Raw genomic sequence first — 24,207 nt, 5'->3', positions numbered from 1 at the left:
CAATAAAAATCATATTCCGATTACAAAACATATCCTTCCATTTTTGTTTTCTGTTTATTGTTATACTATCGTTTACTTTCTTTCCTTCGTTCATACTGCTTTATTCAAACTTCTACTCATACTTCATCATTTACATGTCTGTGATTTCTTTACTTCTTCGACAGTCAGTTGCTTTCCTGACGAAGGCAATTTTTGGAAATTTTCGAAAGCTCGGATTTTCATAGAGAATTAACACGACGAATGCACCCAGAAAGTTTAAGACGACAGATCTTTCGCGAACGACTATGTGGTTACATACACATATCAGCCAACGTGTTGCATCGCTCCGATATATCGTGCACGTGTGTTGTTGTTGTGATTGTTTTTGTACGGATCGTAAGGTCACCCTTGATGCCGGCCGCGGTGGTCTCGCGGTTCTAGGCGCGCAGTCCGGAACCGTGCGACCGCTACGGTCGCAGGTTCGAATCCTGCCTCGGGCATGGATGTGTGTGATGTCCTTAGGTTAGTTAGGTTTAAGTAGTTCTAAATTCTAGGGGACTGATAACCACAGCAGTTGAGTCCCATAGTGCTCAGAGCCATTTGAACCAATCACCCTGGATGTTTGTCAGCATATACACAGTTAGCACGAGCACCTCCTACGGTTAGAGCCCCGCACTCGAATGGATTGCAGTATTTCAGTTGTAAGTAAAGCACTAGCAAGGACCCATTAGAATTGCCTGTGGAACAGCAGAGTGAACATCCATCGAGGCAAGACGGATACTCCCGACCAGTAATCGGCTCTGCATCACGTCAAGCGCAGAAGGCTTGTCAACCAGAGAAGTTGCTCAACGTGTGCACCGGAGTCGAAGTAAAGCGGTGCGGACAAGGAATCGGTTTCAACTGATAGGTGATGTTGAGGACTTACACCGAACGGGCCGCCCACGTTCGACAGGGGTGATCGATATCTACGACTTTTGACTCATAGAAACGGTGGGCTGAGTTCAGCTTTCCAAGAGGCTACTATTTGGAGACGGTTGCACGATGCGAATCTCGTGGCGTCGCAGACCACAACGCCACGGACTCCGTTACAGATGGGCAAGAAAGCATATAAAGTGGCCGTCTCAGGGTTGGCGTTGGATTGTTTGTACCCTGATAATCACAGGCAGCGTGTTTAGAGATAACCTCCTAAAACAGAAAGCCTCCAGCACTGTGCCCACATGTGCAACAAGGTGGTGGTGGAGTGTGTTTCTGGCGTAGCATTCCATGCGGCCAGCGTACACCTCTCGCGGTTGTTGAGAGCAGTCTCGTTGTTCTACAGTACAGGGACGAGATTTTGCAACCAACAGTGGGCGCCTATCATCTTGATGAGTGATAACTTGCCTGCTCATCGTGAACATGTTCCATCAGCATCCGAAGTTCATCGGAACGGAGTGGCCTGCCTGTTAACCGAACCTGAACCCAATCGAATATGTGTAGAATCGATTGAAACTGGGTGTTTTGTAAGGTCGATAACTACCACGCACTGTCCACGTCTTACGCAGAATCGCCACTGAAGAGTGGGACAACTTCGAGCAGCGCTAGCTTGATGAAATCATCGGCGATAAGTCAAAACAGATTCAAACGTGTATTCGAGCCAGGAGACGTTCCACCACGTACTGACATTTCTCAGGAGTGCTGTGAAAAACCATTTTATCGAAACAGACGATTTTCTTGATATTGTGATTTGGACACATCACAACTGAATATATACGCATGCCTCAGAGCCAATTTTTGTTTTCTTTTCCATGAATTTCAAAAGAAAGGGGTGACGCGAAACTACGGTTGGTATGTATGTTTTCCAGACTTGCTTGCAACAGTCTGGGGATTTCTTTTGTTTCCCCCTTGTCCTCTATCGTCCGTGTGGAATTTGATTAATCTGATTTCCTAGCAGACCTCGCAGGAGTAAACGAGGACACACTTTCGGCGCCCACTTAGTTGGAGAGTTCGTAAGAAGAGTCACAAACCTACTAGCAGCACCAAGAGCTACATCACCATACACACAAGCGTCCGTGGGAAGTTTTGCCTGTTTACAGCGGAAGAAATACTGAGCATTGTGAAGGACACAGGAGGATTGGGTGAGCACCACACTGTCCCATTTGTGATGAAAATACGTGGATCGACGATAAGTATACAGACTGGTAGGATCGACGGTTAGTGTAGGGACTGGCAGATGCGTATGAATCTGAATAAGTGTAGGAAGAGTTGCAGAGTATCGACTATTGATATAGGAACTGGCACTTGACCATGAATTTAACCGCCAGGGTAGCCAAGAGCGCTAACGCGCTGCTTCCTGGACTCGGGTAGGCGCGCCGGCCCCGGATCGAATCCGCCCGGCGGATTAACGACGACGGCCGGTGTCTTGACCAGCCTGGATGTGGTTTTAGGAGGTTTTCCACATCCTACTAGGTGAATACTGGGCTGGTCCCCACATCCCGCCTCAGTTACGAGACTCGCAGACATCTGAAACTTTCACACTATTTCACGATTTACACTAGACGCAGACAGCGGGGGTACACTAATTCCGTCCCGGGGGGTATGAGGTGGCGGCAGGAAGGGCATCCGGCCACCCCTTAAAATTAACCATGCCAACTCTGTTCTTAATCCTGCCGACCCTGCGCACTATGTGGGATAAGGCAGTAGCAAAAGAAAGAAAGAACGAAAGAAAGTTGACCCTGAATACAGGTAAAGGTAACGTACTGCATGTAAATGACCGAAGAAATCCATCATCTTTCGAGTACGATACTGGCAATAAACGAATGGACAGAGTAAACGCCACAAAACACCAAAGATTAGCCGACCGAAAGTAGTCACATAAGACAAGTTGTAGAAAAGCCAGATTCCAGGCTGAGAATCATTGGGAGAATGGCGGCGGCGGAGCCAGCTTATCGTGGTACAGCACGTAAGTGGTAACCCGAAAGTAAACCTATAAAGTGAGTTAGTGCAGAAGCCAATTATTAGGCCGTTCTTTCTCTATTAGCCTACCATTCCCAGGAATTGTTCGGATCTTATGCTGCACACCAGTTGCAGCAGTTTCTACCAATGAAAGTGTTTCAACAAGATGGTACACCGCGACACTAAGGGTTATATTTTCGCCTGTTCTTGGATGAAACATTTCAGGACAGGTCAGTAGAGACTGGGCGACATCATGACCACCACTTACACCGGACATAATCCCTCTTCACTCTTTTGTGGGATTGCATTAAGGATAAAATATTCAGTTCATCAGTTCGAAATATGCCAACTGTTGCGGCACGCATACGAGATGCTGTACCGGCGATGACGGAAGTGATGTTGGCAAAGACCTGTGGGAGCGGAGTATCGACTAGACGTTGTATGGGCATCAAACGGAGCACATGTCTATAGAAGTGTATCCGCAAGCAAGTTAATAAGTTGAGCTAACATTTGCAACAAGCTGCATAGCTCATTAGAACTATTTTTTGTAGTCAGGGTAGACACCATACATGGCTCTCACAACGAGTACTAGGTGGTTCCCGCTCCATGAAAATACGTTCTAACATTGCGATTATCAGGAACTGCATGCTCTGTATCTCTAATTCTGTTAATATACTCTTGACGTGCGCTATCTAGAAATTAAGAATAGAACCATTACATTCATTATTGTCACGTACACTGCTCTAACCGTAAGGAAATGCTTATGTGGATTCTTTAATTGGTTTCAGGTAAAATAAAAATGTATTAACAGGCGTTACCGTGCAGTACGCGCAATCTCAAACTTCATTCAAACCTCTGCCAAGCTGCCCCTGCACCGTGAATAGAAATTTACGACAAAGGACATAAATACAAAGCTTTGCAGACGTAGAGCGTAATGTAGGAGACGTGACACGCTGTCCTGATGAAAAACATGAGTGTACCTCAGCAAGCTAGAGCAGCGACGGGTGGGGGAGGCAAGTGAACCCGGCCGAGCTGGCCCGGTGAGTTTCTGCGTACGTAAGGTGGTAGTACTCTCCGAAAATTTCAAAAAATCGATTTTTATTTTATTTTATTGGTTAAAATGCTCTCTGACATGTCTATTTTATTGCAGTGTTCATCCCTAGCTCGCCAGAAACTCCGTTGTCGAGTTAAAAGGCTGTTTTTGAAAAATTGTCTCCAGAAACTATTCACAGTGAAGAAAAAGGAGTTGACTTCGCCGCCAATGAGGCAGCTTGTAATTTCAACGACAGCCTAGCAGGCATTATGGAAACTATGAACATGAGACTGAAACAGCCTATTACAGCTTCTGCATAAAAGTGGACAGGATGCGTATGGAGCAAGCAGAGTAGTGGATGACAGAAAGCTGCCAAAGAGACCCGCACGAACACCATGGCCACAAAGAAGATAGACGAGGAGCTCGTTTAGGATCTGGTAGAATTGCTGTATGGCCCAGGGATCCTAGACTAGAGGTATGGTTAACTTAACTACAAAAAATTTAACCGAAAACATCTAACCTATTTTCGTCGAAACCGTGTTTCCAAATGGCGGTAAACATAACCCGAGAATGGTACAGAACATTTTGATCAAAATCTGAAGCTGCCATTCTAAATTCGATTCTCTATCAGCGCACGTATATGTTTGCGATATACTCAAAAGTCTATTTTCGTTGTATGCTTTTGTCTCGAGGTTTTGGACTAAGAAAATAGCACTTGTTTCAACACGTCATTATCTTGTTAGCACTTAATATTTATCAATTATTTCAAAAAAATGGCTCTGAGCACTACGGGACTTAACATCTGTGGTCATCAGTCCCATAGAACTTAGAACTACTTAAACCTAACTAACCTAAGGACATCACACACATCCATGGCCGAGGCAGGATTCGAACCTGCGACCGTAGCAGTCGCGTAGTTCCGGACTGAGCGCCTAGAACCGCTAGACCGCCGCGGCCGGCAATTATTTCATGTACGCTAATGGACAACATATTTAAAATAACATATAAAATAATTTTGTTACAGGTACAGTATGAGGAATGATCAATGTTCAGGCTGCAAAGTTTCTTTCCTACAGGTGCAGCAGCTACAGGGAGCGTCCAATGCCAGCACAAAAATGAATTCTTAAACACAAAAGCGTAAGGAATAAAGCTGTATCATCATATTTAGCATTACGTTTTACTTTACGTGAAAAAAAATCACGCAAATCACCGATTTTTCATGCATTCAAAAAGGGCTTAACTGCGCATCCCGTGAGCCAGCCAGCCTGGCCTGTTTGCCACACCGACCACGTCGCAGGTGCGAGCTGGGCGGGCTGCAACTAAATCCGTGCGTGACTCCTGCGGAGTGCAAATGTATGAGGCTGATTCAAACAGCGTGTAACATAGCTCCTCGGAGTTCACTATGGATCTGGTTGTTGGCAGGAGTTAACCTTGTGTTTCAACAAACAACCAGCAGTTGGCGGTCGGTTGCTGCACCACTGAAAAGGAATCCGTGTCACATAGAAGACGGCCGTCCCAGTGTCGACTTACTCCGCGTTGGAGCAGCGGTCCGTAAAATGCTCTTTGAGTAGTGAAGCTGTTAAACCTATAGAAATGCATCACAGGATGAAAGCACAGTTCGGTAATTCGTGTGTGTCCCTGGTGCAGAATGAAAGAGGGGTGACGTCTGAAAGTCTGTGGAAGATGTTCTTTTCAGTGGAAGATGGTCTGTGCTAGAGCCACACAAACTGTCTAGTGAGGAACTAAAACAATGACACAGTGGGAGAGCATGTAAAAGAAAATAGGCGTGTTACTGTAAATGAAATAGCCACTATTCTGGATATTAGTGCTGGTTCTATGCACAGTATTGTCCACGATGTACCGTCATTCAGTAAAGTGTCAATGCCTGCGGGGAACTTCTGCGTCGTCTCCAGGTCGAAGGCAATGGAATATCTGTACAGAACTGTTACAGGAGTTGAAGCGTGAGTGCACTAACAGCAACCTGAAACGAAAATATCGAGTAGGGAAGTGCACTAAAGCGCTTTCAAACGAAAACAGATCAGTAATATATTATAAGGAGTCTGATTGTAGATGTTTTGTTACAACACCATAATGCTTGTCCCTATGCTGCCCGTTCAACAGTAGCAGCTGTACATGATATGACATGTGAATGTCTCGAACAACCATCTGACTCACCGGACTTAGCCCCTATTTACTATCATCCATTCGGACATCACAAAGAAGCCCTTAGAGGCATTTCAGTAGCGATGAACAGGTTAAAATGGCAGTGCACAGGTCGCTTCATTAACAACCAGAAAAATTCTTCTCAAGAGTTATCCATGCACTTCCTAAGCCATGGAATGCCAACATTACATGTCATTGGGACTACGTTAAAAACAGGTCTATAATATTTCTGAATTAAATTATATGCACAATAATAAATAATTAAGTTTTTCATCTGGACCAGCCTGTAGGTGTGAAACTTGGCAAACGAACGGCCATAAAAGTTTATGTGACATCCTGGTAAACATTGTACCTTAGTACTGATACGGTGATAGGCTTTTCAGTTAGGAAAAATCCTTTTATCCTGCTACACCAGCTACGAATAATCAGTAGATGCTTGTTCTCGTCTCAGTCACTCTAACTATCCCTGATCCTGTACTTAAAGCATGTAAAATTATTTCCTTATTTAAATCCACATCGAAGCATTATCCATCTGTTAATCCACCTCTGTTGGCTACCAAAAGATACCTTACCCAGTTGTAACATTTATAACAAATTAGCCATATCCCAGAATAAGACTGATCTCATAAGATAGGAAACGAGGTTTCTGATTGAGGAAAATTAGCCTGACCTTTTACCTTTGGCTTTCATTAAACGTGCAAAGTTGCGCAACATGATGTAATTTGGAATTGCCTACGTGGAACTCAATGACGTAGAACTTTCAGTGAGCATTCTGGTCGATCGCTTGAAAGGGCACACAGGAACACGTTTCATGCGTCTCGTTTGTTGCTTTAAGCATTTCCTTATATGGAGGTGAAGATCTTCCCGCCTTCTGGTTGATTTCTGGTAGAGAACAGAAAGTCCCTGTGCAACCTGACGACTCAGTCAGAAAAGGAAAGGGTGAGTTGATAGAAGCGCTTTGCTTCAGACGTAATTACGTGGGCGAGCATCTGTGGACAATGTACCTCTTTAGAATCGGGAGTAATTTTCATTTAACTGATCAAATATTGTCAGTACTGTATATGAATCTTGTATCTCTAAATTTCGCGTGAAATTAGTTCGATAAGCTCAGTTAATTTCATGGTTTCATTATGTAACAACATTGCACAACATTTGTGCTTAATTAAAACTATGATGGCATTTCACAGTAATTGCACATTTAAACACTGACAATGCAGTGTCAAATATTAGACTATATCGTTACAGCAATCCTTTTTTAATGAAAAGTGAGTAACTTCGTAAAAGTATCTACTGCCGTACACTGCTTCCGCTATTTAAGAGACGAACAACTTTACAAGACCCGAAGTGTATCTACGCATCGACCTGCGATGTCAAATTGAAGTTAGGATTCAACCTGACAGACCTCTCATGTCTTTGACACTAATGTCGAGAAAGTATTAAGATTGTACAGAATATGTAAACTCGCGCCATAAAGCTTAATGTGTGTGACATAAATAAATGCATGAATCTGTAAACATGAACAAAATCATAACACACTGGTGGGAATATTGCAAAGTATCATTGGTGAAATACACATCTTGAGATCAACACGTGAGAGGGGAGAGAATCTTCAACTTTACTTCTGCTTTTATAAGGGTTTTAGCCGGCTGGTGTGGCCGAGCGGTTCTAGCCGCTACAGTCTGGAACCGCGCGACCGCTACGGCTGCAGTTTCGAATCCTGCCTCGGGCATGGATGTGTGTGATGTCCTTAGGTTAGTTAGGTTTAAGTTGTTCTAAGTTCTAGGCGACTGATGACCTCAGATGTTAAGTCCCATAGTGCTCAAATCCATTTTATAAGGGTTTTACCAAGCCTTGCGTTTCTGCATAATGGCAGGCCGTATTTGCAGAACCTTCAAGGGCCCGCGTGTTGCATGGGCCGCTTCCCCAGCGGACCTGCTATCCCTCTCACAACTGTGGTATGCACGTAGCCTAACATGGAAGGGGTTACATCAGCATACGACAGAACCACAATTTTGCAACCGGCAGTGCGAGCTCCACTGGCTCAGCGGACTTGTTAACTTCCGCGGGTCACATTCTTACAAATAATTTCTCTGGTATATCTATGTTGCCTTGGTATTTAGAGTGGCGTGACGCAGGTTCAGGTCAGTGTACCGTCGAGCTTTTGGGCCAGGTACCGACTGTGCCCTCAGTCCTTCAATCAGTCTTGTTTGGAATCACGGCTACATACGATCCCGTGCCGTTAGCCAATCACAGCCAATCGAGGGAATGGCCAATGTCTGTCACCACCATCACCAAGACTTGTTCAAAATCTTCAAATCTGTGTGAATTCTTAAGGGATCAAAACGCTGAGGTCATCAGTCTCTAGACTTACACACTACTTAAACTAACTTACGCTAAGAACAACAGAGGCACCCACTCCCGAGGGAGGACTCGAACCTCCGGTGGGAGGGGCCGCTCAGTCCGTGACATGGCGCCCTAAACCGCGAGGTCACTCCGCGCGGCACCAAGACTTGATATCTGCATCGGGAACGATCAGGACTTAGGCATCAGCTTGACCTCTGCATCGGGGACAATCAGGACTTAGGCATCAGCTGTCGATCTTCTCTTCGTACATCGTTCACCTACCAAATGAACCTTATCCTGTATCTTGTTCTGCAACAAAGTTTGTATCAGACTTGAACTGTTTCACCATTTTGGCCTTCTAAGTTAGGACTTGTGCATATTCAGTGCTGTTCACGAGACTTCACAGAATATTGTAAATGATTATCGTTTCTCGAAATAGGATCTTTTGGTTCATGCATTTATTAGTAAAACTGTTCTAGAGTACTCACCTACGCTGGTTCTCATTGCGTAGGACGTATCACATACCATCGGTGTTTTCAACATATGTGTACACCCACGTGTAATCAGTCTTCTTGCAGCTCTGTTGAGATCCTCCCACAAAAAACTGAGCTACAATCAAGCTTAGACTATTTCATCAAAAGTAGCTGTACACCTACCAATGGGCATTAATATTGAGTATTTTCACCCTGCACCTTTATGACACCTTGAACTCTGCTGAGGGCACTTTCAGTGAGGTACCTGTATTTCTAAGGAGGAATGGCAGGCCACTATTTACGAAGAGCAGAAACCAGAGTAGATAGGAATGGTGGACGCTGGGGCCTGGAGTGATGTCGTCGTTATAACTCATTCCAAAGGAGTTCCAATGTGTTCAGGTCGATGCTCTTGGCAGGCCAGTCCATTTCGGAAATTTAATTGTCCTCAAACCATTGCCTCACAGATGATGTTTTATAACAGCATGCATTTTCACGGTGATACAAGCAGTCGTCGTTTCTGAACTGTTCCTGTACTGTACGTAGAATGCAATGCTGTAAAATGTTTTGATATCCTTCCGCATTTCGTGTTTTCTTAATCGCAAAAAGACACCACACTTAAACTACGAAAATTAACCTCATATGGTAACACAAATCTTCTTTACTTCACTGTTAGCACTACACATCATGGCAAATAACGTTCTCTGGGCATTTTCCAAACTCGAACACTTTCATGTAAGTGGCAGAGAGTGTAGCGTGATCCATCACGCCAATTCACTCGTTTCCATCCATCTGCTATCCAGTGTCGTCACTCTTTACACCGCATCAAGAGTCGCTCAGCACTGACCACACAAATGGGTAGATTGCTAGGAGCTGTCGACCATAACATCCCATTCTTTTTAACTCACTGTGCACCATCATTGCACTAGCTTGACTTCTGGCAGCACTTTCGAACTCACGAGTGATTCCTTTTACTGATTTCGTGTAATTTCTTTCTGACGACCCTCCGTAATGCTCGATGGTGCGAGTCTACCAGTACATGAGTTCTGCCCACCCCCGCTTTAGCTGTAATCGTCACCTCGCGTTTCGACTTCACAGTGACATCAACAACAGTGGACATGGACAGCTTTAGAAGGACTGAAATGAGCCGGATGCTTTTTACTCAAGTGCCATCCAATCACTATCTGTTCGAAAACTTTAAGGGGGGTAGGACGTCAAACGGGCCGACTTGGAGCAGGAAGGCACGACAGGACATTTTAATTTCCACTGTCTGTACTTTTACAAATAAATTCCTAAAACGTTATCAGCATGACCAGGAAGGATTCAGGATTCACACTCACAGCAATCAAAGTTCAAAAACGTAACAAAATAATTTTTTTACATGTGAAAGTTCATCATTTTTTCACTTACTATTGACTGCATTTTTATCCAAAGGTACACTTCTCTTCATAAGTAAGACAGATTCATCGATGAATTTTGCACAGCGTACAAACCGTACCCACAGGCGTACAAAACTCTAGAATTTATTTCCTTTATGAAAAAATAAATGAGATATTACATTTTAAACTTCATGTTTAGAAAAAATCAAGTTGTATGGTTAATTATCTCAATTTTTACCACAGTTTTTAATAGATTTCAAAACTTCTAGAGTTTGTATGTTGTGCAAAATTCATCAAACAATCTCTCTTATTTATGAAGAAAAAAGTACCTACAGCAACAAATGAAGCCAATAGTAAGTGAAAGAATGATGAAATTTCACACGTAAAAAAATATTTTGTTATGTTATTGAACTTCCCCTGCTACGAATGTGAATCCCGAATACTTCCTAGTCATGGTGACAAGGTTTTATGAATTTATTTGTAAAAGAATAGACAGTGGAAATTAAAATGTTCTGTGGTGTCTCTCCTGCTCCAAGTCGGCCCATTTGCCACATTTGACGTATTACCCCCCCCCCCCTTAATCTCTCCTGAGCTGTTACTGCCTCCTCACTCACAGAACAATACTGCGCGCCTTCTTTTATAATGGCGGGGCTCTCGTCACATCTATTGCCCAATTCCACATTACATAATGGTGACCAGTTTCTTTCGATCAGATTATATGAATCGTATTTTATTATACACTCCGTACTTATTGATGGGATTATTGGTATTCTGTCTGGGAAGCTTACAGTTCACTGCACAGACTTATTATCGCAGCGGCCAAAGGACTTAGCAGGTACTGAGCTAATACAAATTGCACTCGTTTTTGCGTTGGAGAAACAATACCAATGGAATTCCAGATACCGTCGGCGGTATCGTGCCTCGCCTTTAGAAATCCTCCTAAGCTCTTTGGCATTTTTCGCGAGAGCTTTTGTTTACTTATTTTGTTGCGTGGTTTTTCTTCCATTTTAGTTATCTCCGTTACGATTCGGTGCACAATAAATGCGAATGTGCTTTGTCTGGCGACTGTACGACAACACGGCACGGCCAGAAGCACAGAGGAGTGGAGTGCCTGCGGAATTAAAAGATAAAACAGACAGATTATTCTGCTTCCATTGCACAGCAGAAGCAGCCGCGCTCCGGTGCGCAACAAAGGTAAGGCTTAAGAACGGAACACAGCCCGGACGACCACTGTATCAGCTCCAGGCAGCCCCGGCGACAACTGACTGACGGTTGCAGCTTTTAAGATTACAGTTGGCTGACGATCTTCGACCATTAGCGGAAGCTGATTGGGAGGATCTGTTCAATGTTCCTTCATGATTTCTTCTTCTGTATCTACAGCTTCATTCCGAAAGCCCTCTATGGAGTGTGATGGAGGGTATTTTCTTTACCACTGTCACTTCATCACTTGTGTGTTCCAGTCACGTATGGAGCACGGCAAACACTGCTGTCGGTAAGCCTCCATATAAACTCGATCTCTCAAATTTTATCTTCATAGTATTTTAACGATATACACTGACGCAAAAAAGATGATGTCTATTCATATTTCACGCTAGTTGCATAAGAGTGGGGCTATTAGCGCCACTAAGAGGATGCAATTCAGGTGTGCTCTAAATACATGCTGTAACAGTCGTGATCGTTATTTACATCTGAGACTGGACCTGGTGAGCTGATGTCAGTCAAGAACGCCTTTAAAGCGACAAAGACGCCATTGTCGACGCCTCACTGCTTTTCAACGACGTCGTGTAATAGGGCTACGAGAAGTTGGATGTTAGTTCCGAGATACTGCAGAAAGACATGACAGGAATATAGACACTGTTCAAAATTACCAGCAGCAGTGGTCATGGGATTCTACGGTCGCAAGAAGACCCGGCTCCAGAGGGCCCGTGGAACTCCCGAAAGGGAAGACTATAATGTCCGGTGTATGGCTCCGAGGATGATACTGCATCTGCAGCAACAATTTGAGCAGCAGTTGACACCACAGTGACATAACGAACTGTTACGGATCGGTTACTTCAATGATGCTCCGATCCGGACGATCAGTAGCGTGCATTTCACTCGCCCCCAAAACCACCGTCATCTGTGACTTCAGTGGTTCACTCGGGAGTTCATTGGAGGGGAGGGTGGAGGTCTGTTGCGTTTTCCGATGGAAGCTCGTTCTGCCTCGGAGCCAGTGATGGCCGTGTATTGGGAACGGGCCTGCAGCCAACCTATCAGCGTGCTAGACACACTGGAACAACACCTGATATTATAGGGGGTGGAGGGGAGGGTGCGGTTTCATATGGCAACAGAAGCACTCTCCTGGTTTCTCCACAGACCCTGACTGCAAATTTGTACGTGTATTTGATGATTCGTCCTGTTGTGCTGCCATTCGTGAACAGCATTTCAGGGGATATCTTCCAAGAGGCCAAAGCTCGCCTACATACCGCTATTGTAACCCAACATGCGCTACGTAGTGTCGACATGTTGACTTGGCCTGCTCGACGACGGTATCTATCTCCAATCGAGGACATATGGGACATCATCGGACGACATCTCCAGCGTCATCCACAGCCAGTATTAATCGTTCCTGTATTGACCAGTCAAGTGCACCAGGCATAGAATTCCATTCCACAAACTGGCTTCCGACGCCTGTATAACATAGAGCATCCACTTTTGCGTGCTTGCATTCAAATTCTGTCGCTCACACACGTTATTAATGTACCAGAATTTTACACTTGCCTTATCTCACGCTTACATTAACCCACGATCTACTAATTTTAATCATTTAAATATGTTGCCTGTACAAATATAATCCCGGAATTTCATTTCGCTACATTAATTATTTTTTGGAGTTCCAATTTTTATCCCTTACTGTATAAGTACGAAGAAACAATATCTTGGTGGATACCTAACCTATCCGCTGTTTCAACATGAAATCGAAAGCGCGATATACACCGAAGAGCCAAACACACTGGTACCCCAGACTAATATCGTGTAGACCCCCGCGAGCACGCAGAAGTGCCCCAGTACGACGTGGCATGGACTCATGTACTCGACTGATGTCTGAAGTAGTACTGCAGGGAATTGACACCATAAATAATTAACATTACGAAGGGATGGTGATCTCTTCTGAACAGCACGTTGCAAATCATCCCAGATAAGCTCAATGACGTTCATGTCTGGTGGGTTTGGTGGACAGCGTAAGTGTTTAAACTCAGAAGAGTGTTCCTGGAGTGTCACCTGTCAGAGTCGTATCTACAGGTATCAGGGGACCCAATCACTCCACCTGCACACGCCCCACACCATTACAGAGCCTCCACCAGCTTCAACAGTCCCCTGTTCACATGCAGGGTCCATGGGTTCTTGAGGTTGCCTCCCTACCTTTGCACGTGCATCCGCTCGATACAATTTGAAACGAGAGTAGTCCGGCCAGGCAACATGCTTCCACTCATCAACAACCCAATGTCGGTGCTGATGGGCCCAGGCGAGGCGTAAAGCTTTGTGTTGTGCAGTCATCAAGGGTACACCAGTGGACCTTCGGCTCCGAAAGTCCATATCGATGATGTTTCGTTGAATGGTTCGCACGCTGACACTCGTTGATAGCCCGCATTGAAACCCGCAGCAATTTGCGGAAGGGTTGCACATCTGTCACGCTGAACGATTCTCTTAAGTCGTCGTTGGTCCCCTTCTTGCAGGATCTTTTTCCGACGGCACTGATGTCAGAGATTTGATATTTTGCCGGATTCCTGATATTCAGGGTACACTAAAAATCCCCACTTCATCGCTATTTCGGAGATTCTGTGTCCCATCGCTCGTGCGCCGCCTATAACACCACGTTAAAACTCACTTAAATCTTGATAACCTGCCGTTGTGGCAGCGGTAACCGATCTAACAAAAGCGCCAGACACTTGTTGTATTATATAGGAGTTGCCGACGGCAGCGCCATGTTCTGCGTGTTTATCTATGTCTGTATTTGAATACGCATGCCTATACCAGTTTCTTTGGCACTTCAATGTAGTACCTTCGCCAGGAGCTAAACAACAGTCTCTTTCGTGTGTAGCCAGTGACCCAGGCGTACGCTCTGCTGCGCCAACGCAACGGGGATCCGCTTGATTTCGTTCTCACGAGGAAAGCAAATCAATTGCCACAACCAGATTTCCCAGAAACTTCGTTCAGTGTCTAGGCTTATCCGTAGATACTCGACTGTTTGTGAGAAAAGGACGGTCGATCTGTAGGAAGGCAGTCAGATGCTCTTTAGAGAGCTACCCTCACAGGTGAAACGGAGACGGTGTGCCTAGCGCCGGGGCCGTTATATTTTGCTAGTCGTAGAAAAGGCAGATGCAAGACTGAGATTCAAAGGTATTTTCCAGAAGCCCTTGCTCCAATAATATTTGAGTATAGCTACTCAGTCTCGATTCCTTACCAGATAAGTATGATGGACGAAACCCGAAGAAAAGTAGTGCGTTTCTTCAGTAAAGGAAACATGAGTTAGGTGCTCGTACAACTCCGGCGGCAGATGCTACAATCGACACGTCGTGCGATGCCACATGGTTTATAGTTAAAATTCCGAGAGCGCACGCTCGTAGAAGTGTTGAAATACAGTAGCAAGGAGGGAGTAATGGTGTCAGGGCACAAAAACGTAACACGTTGCCTTGAAAAGCCTTTACTTAATAAGTGGTAATTATTTAAAAACATTTTCAATTTAACGGTGCCAACTGAATGTAAGAAAACAACCAAAAGATTTAATGCTCGAAAATTTAAAAAAAAATTCAGCTGATGTTTGAAAATGTGAGCTCTCATAGGGGTCCATCAAATAATCACAGTAAAATACACTATGAAATTGACGCATCACTAGAACAGATAGAAAAATTGATTTCGGTTATTTCAATAAAAGAAAATGCGAAATTCACGTTCTGTTAGAAAAGACAAAATAAAAAAAAATTGAGTTAACTCTTGTCCCAAAGGAGGAATATAAGTAAACATTTAATTAAGACGTGAATAGACGCTTGAAAGCCAAGCAATTCAGAATAACAAATGGGTAATTATAAAATAATCGAAAAATCTGCTTCATGTAAATCAGAGGTACATTATCCGAAATCTTTAACAGAAATGGCAATTACTCAGCCTAGTTCAGTAAAATAATGTAAAAATAAAATTTAGGTAACAAGGAGACAGAAACAGTAAACAATGTGCATACCTTGACTTTAAATTGAGATTACTTAGGCTAGTTCTTTAAAAGAACGTATAAATAGCCGTCCAGATGCCTTCAACTAAAACAGCAGATAAGTAACTTACATGAATCCTGAGTACACAATAAATTACGTGACCAACTCAAACAACATCCGTAAACTATCAACAGGGCTTAAAGTTAGCGAACAGAAATAACTATGAGACAAAGAATTTTAGCGATGTAGTTAGTCTAGATGGTTAACTCTTTAAATAATACTACGGTTAACTCAAGTCGAAAACACATAGTATGATGAACCCTATGACGTTGTGGATAACTATGAGTAGCAGTTTGCACGGTCTACACAAGGTGTTGTTCAAATAAGTTCATCAAACTCTCAGCAGTCCCACATTTCCCACGATTTCTGAAAATACCGAGTAGTGGATCAAGAGGCCGTCTTCCACCAAATCCGAACGGCGTACTTCTCAGTCGCACTCGCTTAAAATGATGTGTAATTTCGGCAGTTGCTCGTAGCGTCCTTGTCTCACCCAACTGCCCGCACTTGTCCTTGGATAACCATCCTACAGTTATCAGTTGTCAACAATTGACGAGGACAACACGGCAAGTACCATAACCCGATTTTTCATTAACTTCGCTAAATGGAAAAATAACAGAACAAGTGTCTCGGCTTAAAAATAGTCGTAGATAGTCTATGATTTCGGAGGAAACGACGGTAAACTTTTTCGAGGAATTTTGTGTATTTTTTAGCGACTTAATTGTTCAACCGAAGGGTGGCACAGTGACTAACCTAGCGACTTCACGCTCTTATGCCTCGTGTTCGAAACCTAATACTTATTTTTATATCCGTAGACAATTACTACACGAACGTTTTCGAGTGTGTATTGAATAATGCTTCTAGTTTAAATCACTCCACATGCACAGCCCCAAATACACTGCCGGAAAGAAACCTAGTACACCCTTTTTAGAGGTTTGCAATTCACTCAAGGTTTATAGTAGCAACAGTGCGTATGGAATGCATGAAATTATTACATTTAAAGATCAACAGCACAAGCTGTTCTGAGGTACCAGGTATCGCTCCTGCTGAAACACCAATATTAGTACGTTGTGTAGCCTCCACGTGCAGCAATACATGCGCTGACTCTGGCATACAGTCGACCGTACACACAGCGAATACTGTCCTGGAACCCGTTAGGCCACAGCTGCTCGTCATGTTCACGTAATTCTGTAACAGTTGTTGCCTGACAAGTCACACGAGTCACTTCTCGTCCCATCGTTTCCCACAAGTATTCGATTGAAGACAAAACCAGAGTTACACTTCTGGCCATTACAATTGCCACACCAAGAAGAAATACAGATGATAAACGGGTATTCATTGGACAAATATATTATACTAGAACTGACATGTGATTACATTTTCACGCAAATTGGGTGCATAGATTCTGAGAAATCAGTACCCAGAATAACTACCTCCGGCCGTAATAACGGCCTTGATACACCTGGGCATTGAGTCAAACAGAGCTTGGATGGCGTGTACAGGTACAACTGCCCATGCAGCTTCAACACCACTGTTCATCAACACCACAGTTCATCAAGAGTAGTGACTGGCGTATTGTGACGAGCCAGTTGCTCGGCCACCACTTACCAGACATTTTTAATTGGTGAGAGATCTGCAGAATGTGCTGGCCAGGGCGGCAGTCGAACATTTTCTGTATCCAGAAAGGCCCGTACAGGACCTGCAACATGCGGTCGTGCATTATCCTGCTGAAATGTAGGGTTTCGCAGGGATCGAATGAAGGGTAGAGCCATGGGTCGTAACACATCTGAAATGTAACGTCCACTGTCCAAAGTGGCCGAGACGTGTAACCAATGGCACCCCATACCATCACGCCGGGTGATACACCAGTATGGCGATGACGAATACATGCTTCCAATGTGCGTTCACCGCGATGTCGCCAAACACGGATGCGACCATCATGATGCTGTAAACAGAACCTGGACTCATCCGAAAAAATGGCGTTTTGCCATTCGTTGAATACAACATCGCAGGCGCTCCTGTCTGTGATGCAGAGTCAAGGGTAACCGCAGCCATGGTCTCCGAGCTGATAGTCCATGCTGCTGCAGACGTCGTCGAACTGTTGTCTTGCAAACTTCCCCATCTGTTGACTCGGGGATCGAGACGTGGCTGCACGATCCGTTACAGCCATGCGGATAAGATGCCTGTCATCTCGACTGCTAGTAATATGAGGCCGTTGGGATCCAGCACGGCATTCCGTATTACCCTCCTCAACCCACCGATTCCATATTCTGCTAACAGTCATTGGATCTTGACCAACGCGAGCAGCAATGCCGCGATACGATAAACCGCAATCACGATAGGCTACAATCCGACCTTTATCAAAGTCGGAAACGTGATGGTACGCATTTCTCCTCCTTACACGAGGCATCACAAGAACATTTCACCAGGCAACCCCGGTCAGCTGCTGTTTGTGTATGAGAAATCGGTTGGAAACTTTCCTCGTGTCAGCACGTTGTAGGTGTCGCCACCGGCGCCAAACTTGTGTGAATGCTCTGAAAAGCTAATCATTTGCATATCACAGCATCTTCTTCCTGTCGGTTAAATTTCGCGTCTGTAGCACGTCATCTTCGTGGTGTAGCAATTTTAATGGCTAGTAGTGTAATTGGAATTATATTGATTCCTTCAGCTCCTGACCGGCGTTGATATATATCAACGGGGACTGGTGAAAATGTGTGCGCCAACTGGGACTCGAACCCAGGATGTCCTGCTTACATGGCAGACACTCTATCCATCTGAGCCACCGAGGGCACAGAGGATAGGGTGACTGCAGGGACTATCTCGCGCACGCCTCCCGCACGACCCACGTTCTCACCTTATATGTCCATACACTACATTCGTAGTGTCCCACCCCAGCACACTCATTACATGTCCGAAAGAACAGACACCATATCCATATAAGAACAGAGTTTGTGCTGGCCAGGAAAGTTGCTGCACGTCTTGGAGAGCACGTTCAGTTTCATGCGCAGTATGTGGGCGAGAATAATCCTGTTCGAACAACATATCACCTTCCTGTTCTAACAGTGGCGAAAAACGGATCTAACAACGTTCTGCACGTACTGAGCGCTTCTTCCCGTCCCTTCCACAAACACCAAAGGCGAAGGAGAGTTGTAGCTTATCGATATCCAGACCGTAAAGCCTGCGATGGGGCGAGTGTGCCTTGGACGAATACACTCTACGAGACAGCGCTCACCAAGTCTGTGTCTTATTCGCAAACGAGCATCACTTTCTTGCAGGCAGAATCTGGGTTCATTACTGAAGACCACGACGCGTCATTCCATCTTCCAAGTGACCCTCTGACGGCATTAGTCGAGCCGTGCACATAGATGATGTAGCGTGAGAGGAAGACTAGCTAGAGGTGTGCATGCCCGTAGTGCCAGTGCCAATAACCCGTACACAAAAGTTCGTGCTGACACGTCTGTGCCCGTAGACCCTCTGATCTATGCTGTTGCCCTTACCTGTAGGGCGTCTGTACTGCGTGAACGTCTAGCACCTCGTCGACGAGTGTGAGAATCCATGTGACCACTGATACCAGCATCATTTCAAAACTGACGCAGCGCGTCCAAATTATGTGGCAGTTCTCCGAAAGGACGATCCCGCCACCCGCGAGACCATAATTTCAACCCGCTCTTTTGGCTGTAGGAACACGTGTTTGTCTTTGTGGCATTGTTACCTGCTTGCTTCACACGTCTGCACCACATTGAGCCTTCTGGCTGTGAGCGTTCCGTTTTAGGGTACACACAAACGGCGCTCTGGTAGCTATGCTTCTAACAAGGGAACCTCCCCATCGCACCCCCCTCAGATTTAGTTATAAGTTGGCACAGTGGATAGGCCTTGAAAAACTGAACACAGATCAAACGAGAAAACAGGAAGAAGTTGTGTGGAACTATGAAAAAAATAAGCAAAATATACAAACTGAGTAATCCTTGGGCAAGATAGGCAACATCAAGGGTAATGTGAGTTCAGGAGCGCCGTGGTCCCGTAGTTAGCGTGAGCAGCTGCGGAACGAGAGGTCCTTGGTTCAAGTCTTCCCTCGAGTGAAAAAGTTTACTTTCTTTATTTTCGCAAATTTATTATGTGTCCGTCCGTTCATTGACGTCTCTGTTCACTGTAGTAAGTTTAGTGTCTGTGTATTGCGACCGCACCGCAAAACCGTGCGATTAGTAGACGAAAGGACGTGCCTCTCCAATGCGAACCGAAAACATTTGATCGCAAGGTCATAGGTCAACCGATTTCTCCACAGGAAAACACGTCTGATATATTCTATACGACACTGGTGACGCCATGTGCGTCACATGACAGGAATACGTTGTCGACCCACCTAACTTGTACACTTGGCGAATGGGTAAAAAGATTCTTCTACCTTGCCCGATTTAGGCTTTCGTGTGGATGTGATAATCACTCCCAAAGAAGTGTTTAGGTGTAGCGTCCCCATACTACGACGCAGTTACCTCGCATCGGACGGACGGATGGACAGATAATAATTGTCTGAAATTAAAAAATTAAACTTTTTCACTCGTGGGAAGACTTGAACCAAGGACCTCTCGTTCCGCAGCTGCTCACGCTAACCACGGGACCACGGCGCTCCTGAGCTCACACTGTCCTTGATGTTACGTATCTTGCGCATGGACTAGTCAGTTTTTATATTTTGCTTTTTTTTTCTTGGTATCACACAACTTCTTCCTGTTTTCTCGATTGATCTGTGTTCAGTTTTTCAAGGCCTATCCACTGTGCCAACTTATAACTAAATCTGAGGGGGGTGCGATGGGGAGGTTCCCTTGTAAGCTATCGGTTGGCGAACGATGCTGAAACAATTATCAGTATATCTACTACCCTCCACGTGGTAAATGCGCAATAAGATCAAAATCTACGGTCTCTTTCCAGGTGTTTGTGCGCAAGTGAGAACATGCCGGATGTAAGCTTCCAAATCATCCTGCGACCATGGTTTGGCACGATGAAGTTTTTCCTCAGCCCACCCCCACAAGAAGTCGCACAGCGTTCGACCAAGCCTCCGCGCTAGCCACTGGTGAGAGCAGGGCGACCCAGCCAAATGTGGTGGTGCACTATCTTGCATAAAGATGAAATCGTTGGCATTGTCCTAAAAGGACTAAATTGGCCAAACCAGATTTTCCAGAAAGGCCTGAGGTCACTGTGTTTCGAAGAAGGAACAGGCTGGTAAGTTATTTTCATGTCACACTTATCATGTTACATAACCCTTACCATCGCAATGTTCGAATATGGTTCAAATAGCTCTGAGCACTATGGGACTTAACTTCTGATGTCATCAGTCCCCTAGAACTTAGAACTACTTAAACCTAATTAACCTAAGGACATCACACATATCCATGCCCGAGGCAGGATTCGAACCTGCGACCGTAGCGGTCGCGCGGTTTCAAACTGTAGCGCCTAGAACCGCTCGGCCACCCCGGACGGCTGTTCGTACATGCACAGAAAGAAATTATCCTATGCTGAACTAATTATTCTTGTGTTATCGATGTTTATATAATTTCGTTACGGCAAATACATTGTATTAGCAGATAAATGTTACTTATCTTGCTATGTCTTTCTCGCTGTCTAGAGTGTCGGTCCGTATTAATAGGTCCAAGGTCTCTTGTTTCAGTAAAAGTCGCTGGAATATTGTTGCTTTTTAACTTCATCAGTATTTATTCATAAATTCTTGACAATTTCTACGACACCACTTGTTAACTAAATGCATTCTGCAACATTTCAACATAACACAAAGAACATGACGGTTATATCGACAAATCTCGACAACAACTGAAACTGTTACGGCGCTTTGGGCGCTTCAAATTTCTGTAAATATTACGTACATAGCTTCCAGATCCTTCTGGAACAGGATGTAGTTCAAATGAATTTTATTATGACTGTCTTAACTGAAATTACTTTTCAGGTATAAATTACATAATGTTTTCTGGAAATAATTATTTATATAAAGATTTATGCACATAATAATTAATAAAGACAGTTTAAAATTTTGAAAATATAAAAACTATCGCCTTCCAGTCTTTGTGGAACTGTCAGTTGAATTATCGACGGTAAAATTAAAAAAATTAAAAATGAAAACAGAAAGTTTGTGTACAAGAAAACTAACGCATAACAATATTAGTTTCACTGTAAATTGGTTTATCACTCGATTAAATGAACTACTATGATTACTAATTTCCATGGTTCAAGATCGATGTTGCTAAATGGATCGATATGAAAAATTTAAGTTGTTAGAAAAATAGTGTTTTGGTTCAAATGGTTCAAATGGCTCTGAGCACTATGGGACTTAACATCTATGGTCATCAGTCCCCTAGAACTTAGAACTACTTAAACCTAACTAACCTAAGGACAGCACACAACACCCAGTCATCACGAGGCAGAGAAAATCCCTGACAACGCCAGGAATCGAACCCGGGAACCCAGGCGTGGGAAGCGAGAACGCTACCGCACGACCACGAGCTGCGGACTAGTGTTTGGGTGATCAAATTTTTGCAAAATTATCTTTAGATGTGTCATATATAATTTAAGTATTAAAATTAACTTACGTCAGCCAAAATTTATACGGAGTCGAACTTTTCAATTGAAGTACGGAAGTTCTGAGGAGGCAAGATTCATTACACACTGCACGACACTATTACCTTGGGTTGGTATTACATTTTCTCAGCGGTAGCATATGCAGAATATTTGGCCCAGTAATGGATTAGGAGGGTTTACAAATCCTCCCATGTGAAACACGGCATCATCCTTACAAATTATGTTTGAAAACAGCTGGGGAATGCTCTGAACCAAGCGTAGCATGATTTATCCTCACGCCACCGACGGTCACAAACTTCCATAGACAATCATTCCTTTCAGTAATGTGGCCTCCGGAGCTATATTCCGACTACTTTTTAAGGACAATTCGAATCTTTTATCGTGTTAGACCACTTTCACTGGCTGCCTAGACTGTTGATTTTTTACGGCTTCGAGTAAATATTTCCTGCACTAAACGCACGGATTCCTCTGATGTTAACGAGTTGTAATGGCCACGTCTTACGACATCCACCACAGACAACGCAGTCACCAGTTTTATGTGGCAGTTCCTGATGATTCTCGGATGCAAATTAGCGCGAAGCCGATGCACACCGTCATCATGTGAGAACCAATGTGTTGTTGTTTTCAGTCCAGAGACTGGTTTGATGCAGCTCTCCATGCTACTCTATCCTGTGCAAGCTTCTTCATCTCCCAGTACCTACTGCAGCCTACATCCTACTGAATCTACTTAGTGTATTCATCTCTTGGTCTCACTCTACGATTTTTACCCTCCACGCTGCCCTCCAATACTAAATTGGTGATCCCTTGATACCTCAGAACATGTCCTACCAACCGATCCCGTCTTCTGGTCAAGTTGTGCCACAAACTTCTCTGCTCCCCAATCCTATTCAGTACTTCCTCATTAGTTATGTGATCTACCAATCTAATCTTCAGCATTCTTCTGTAGCACCACAATTTGAAAGCTTCTATTCTCTTCCTGTCCAAACTATTTATCGTCCATGTTTCACTTCCATACACGGCTACACTCCATACAATACGACTTCCTGACGCTTAGATCTATACTCTTCTTCAGAAACGCTTTCCTTGCCATTGCCAGTCTATTTCGACCATCATCAGTTATTTTGCTCCCCAAACAGCAAAACTGATTTACTACTTACCATTGTGATAGAATGCCACATTTCACATCGAAACGTCGTGTGAGTCCGCTGGTGCACTGACAGCCAATGTACGCTCCTGTTTGTGGAGTCTCTGAGGAGATGGAACGTTGTCAATGTCATAGTGGCCCGTCACATTCCCTGATGGCATGAGATGCCATTTGTTACACAACAATCACCTCTTGCTTGCACAGCCGGTAAAAAATGTGGACAGCAACAGTTACATTTATCATGTGTTATGACCAATGGCTGTGTTCTATTTTCAAGGTTCTATGAAGTTACCTTTCAAAAAGATGATGGAAGACCGCGTACTTCCTGTGGCGTTCTGATTTATCTCCTGCTGGACAGACCAGCACGTTCTCCAGATCTCTCACCTAATGAAAACATGTGATCACGAGTTGACGAGAAACTGGCACGCTATTACTTGCCAGCCACTGCCGTTGATGAACTATTGGCACAGAGCTGATGCACTATGAAATGACGTACCCGTATCTGCCATCCGAGATCAGTTCGAATCAATGCCCAGCATTGTATTACTTTCTCACCCTGTATACCTCGATAATATTTATAAATATAATCATTCATTCTTCTTAATATACTGTAAACGCACAACAAGTAAAATTTAGTTATTTGCTAGCCTTTCTGCCGTTGCAGTGTCAATGACTAGCAGCGTATTATAACGGCTAGTATAAGTTTTAGTAGTTTTCGAGAGAATAGCGATGTTTTACAGAAACTCGAAATTTAGTGCAGACCTCAATGCGAGATGCATAATATACTTTCCATAAAGAAACTCTGCCTCTAAATCTGGCAGAAGGTCCAAAGAGATTCTGGTTTTACGTGTTAAAAAATAGGCGTGGGACAACACACAGTCAATACCTGCACTGCCTGGTAGCAACGGTAAAGATGACGGCACCATGAAAAGAGAGTTACTAA

This window comes from Schistocerca nitens, chromosome 9 (assembly GCF_023898315.1).
Source record: "Schistocerca nitens isolate TAMUIC-IGC-003100 chromosome 9, iqSchNite1.1, whole genome shotgun sequence".
NCBI classification, from domain to species: Eukaryota; Metazoa; Arthropoda; class Insecta; order Orthoptera; family Acrididae; genus Schistocerca; species Schistocerca nitens.
Note: the sequence above shows the minus strand (reverse complement) of the source record.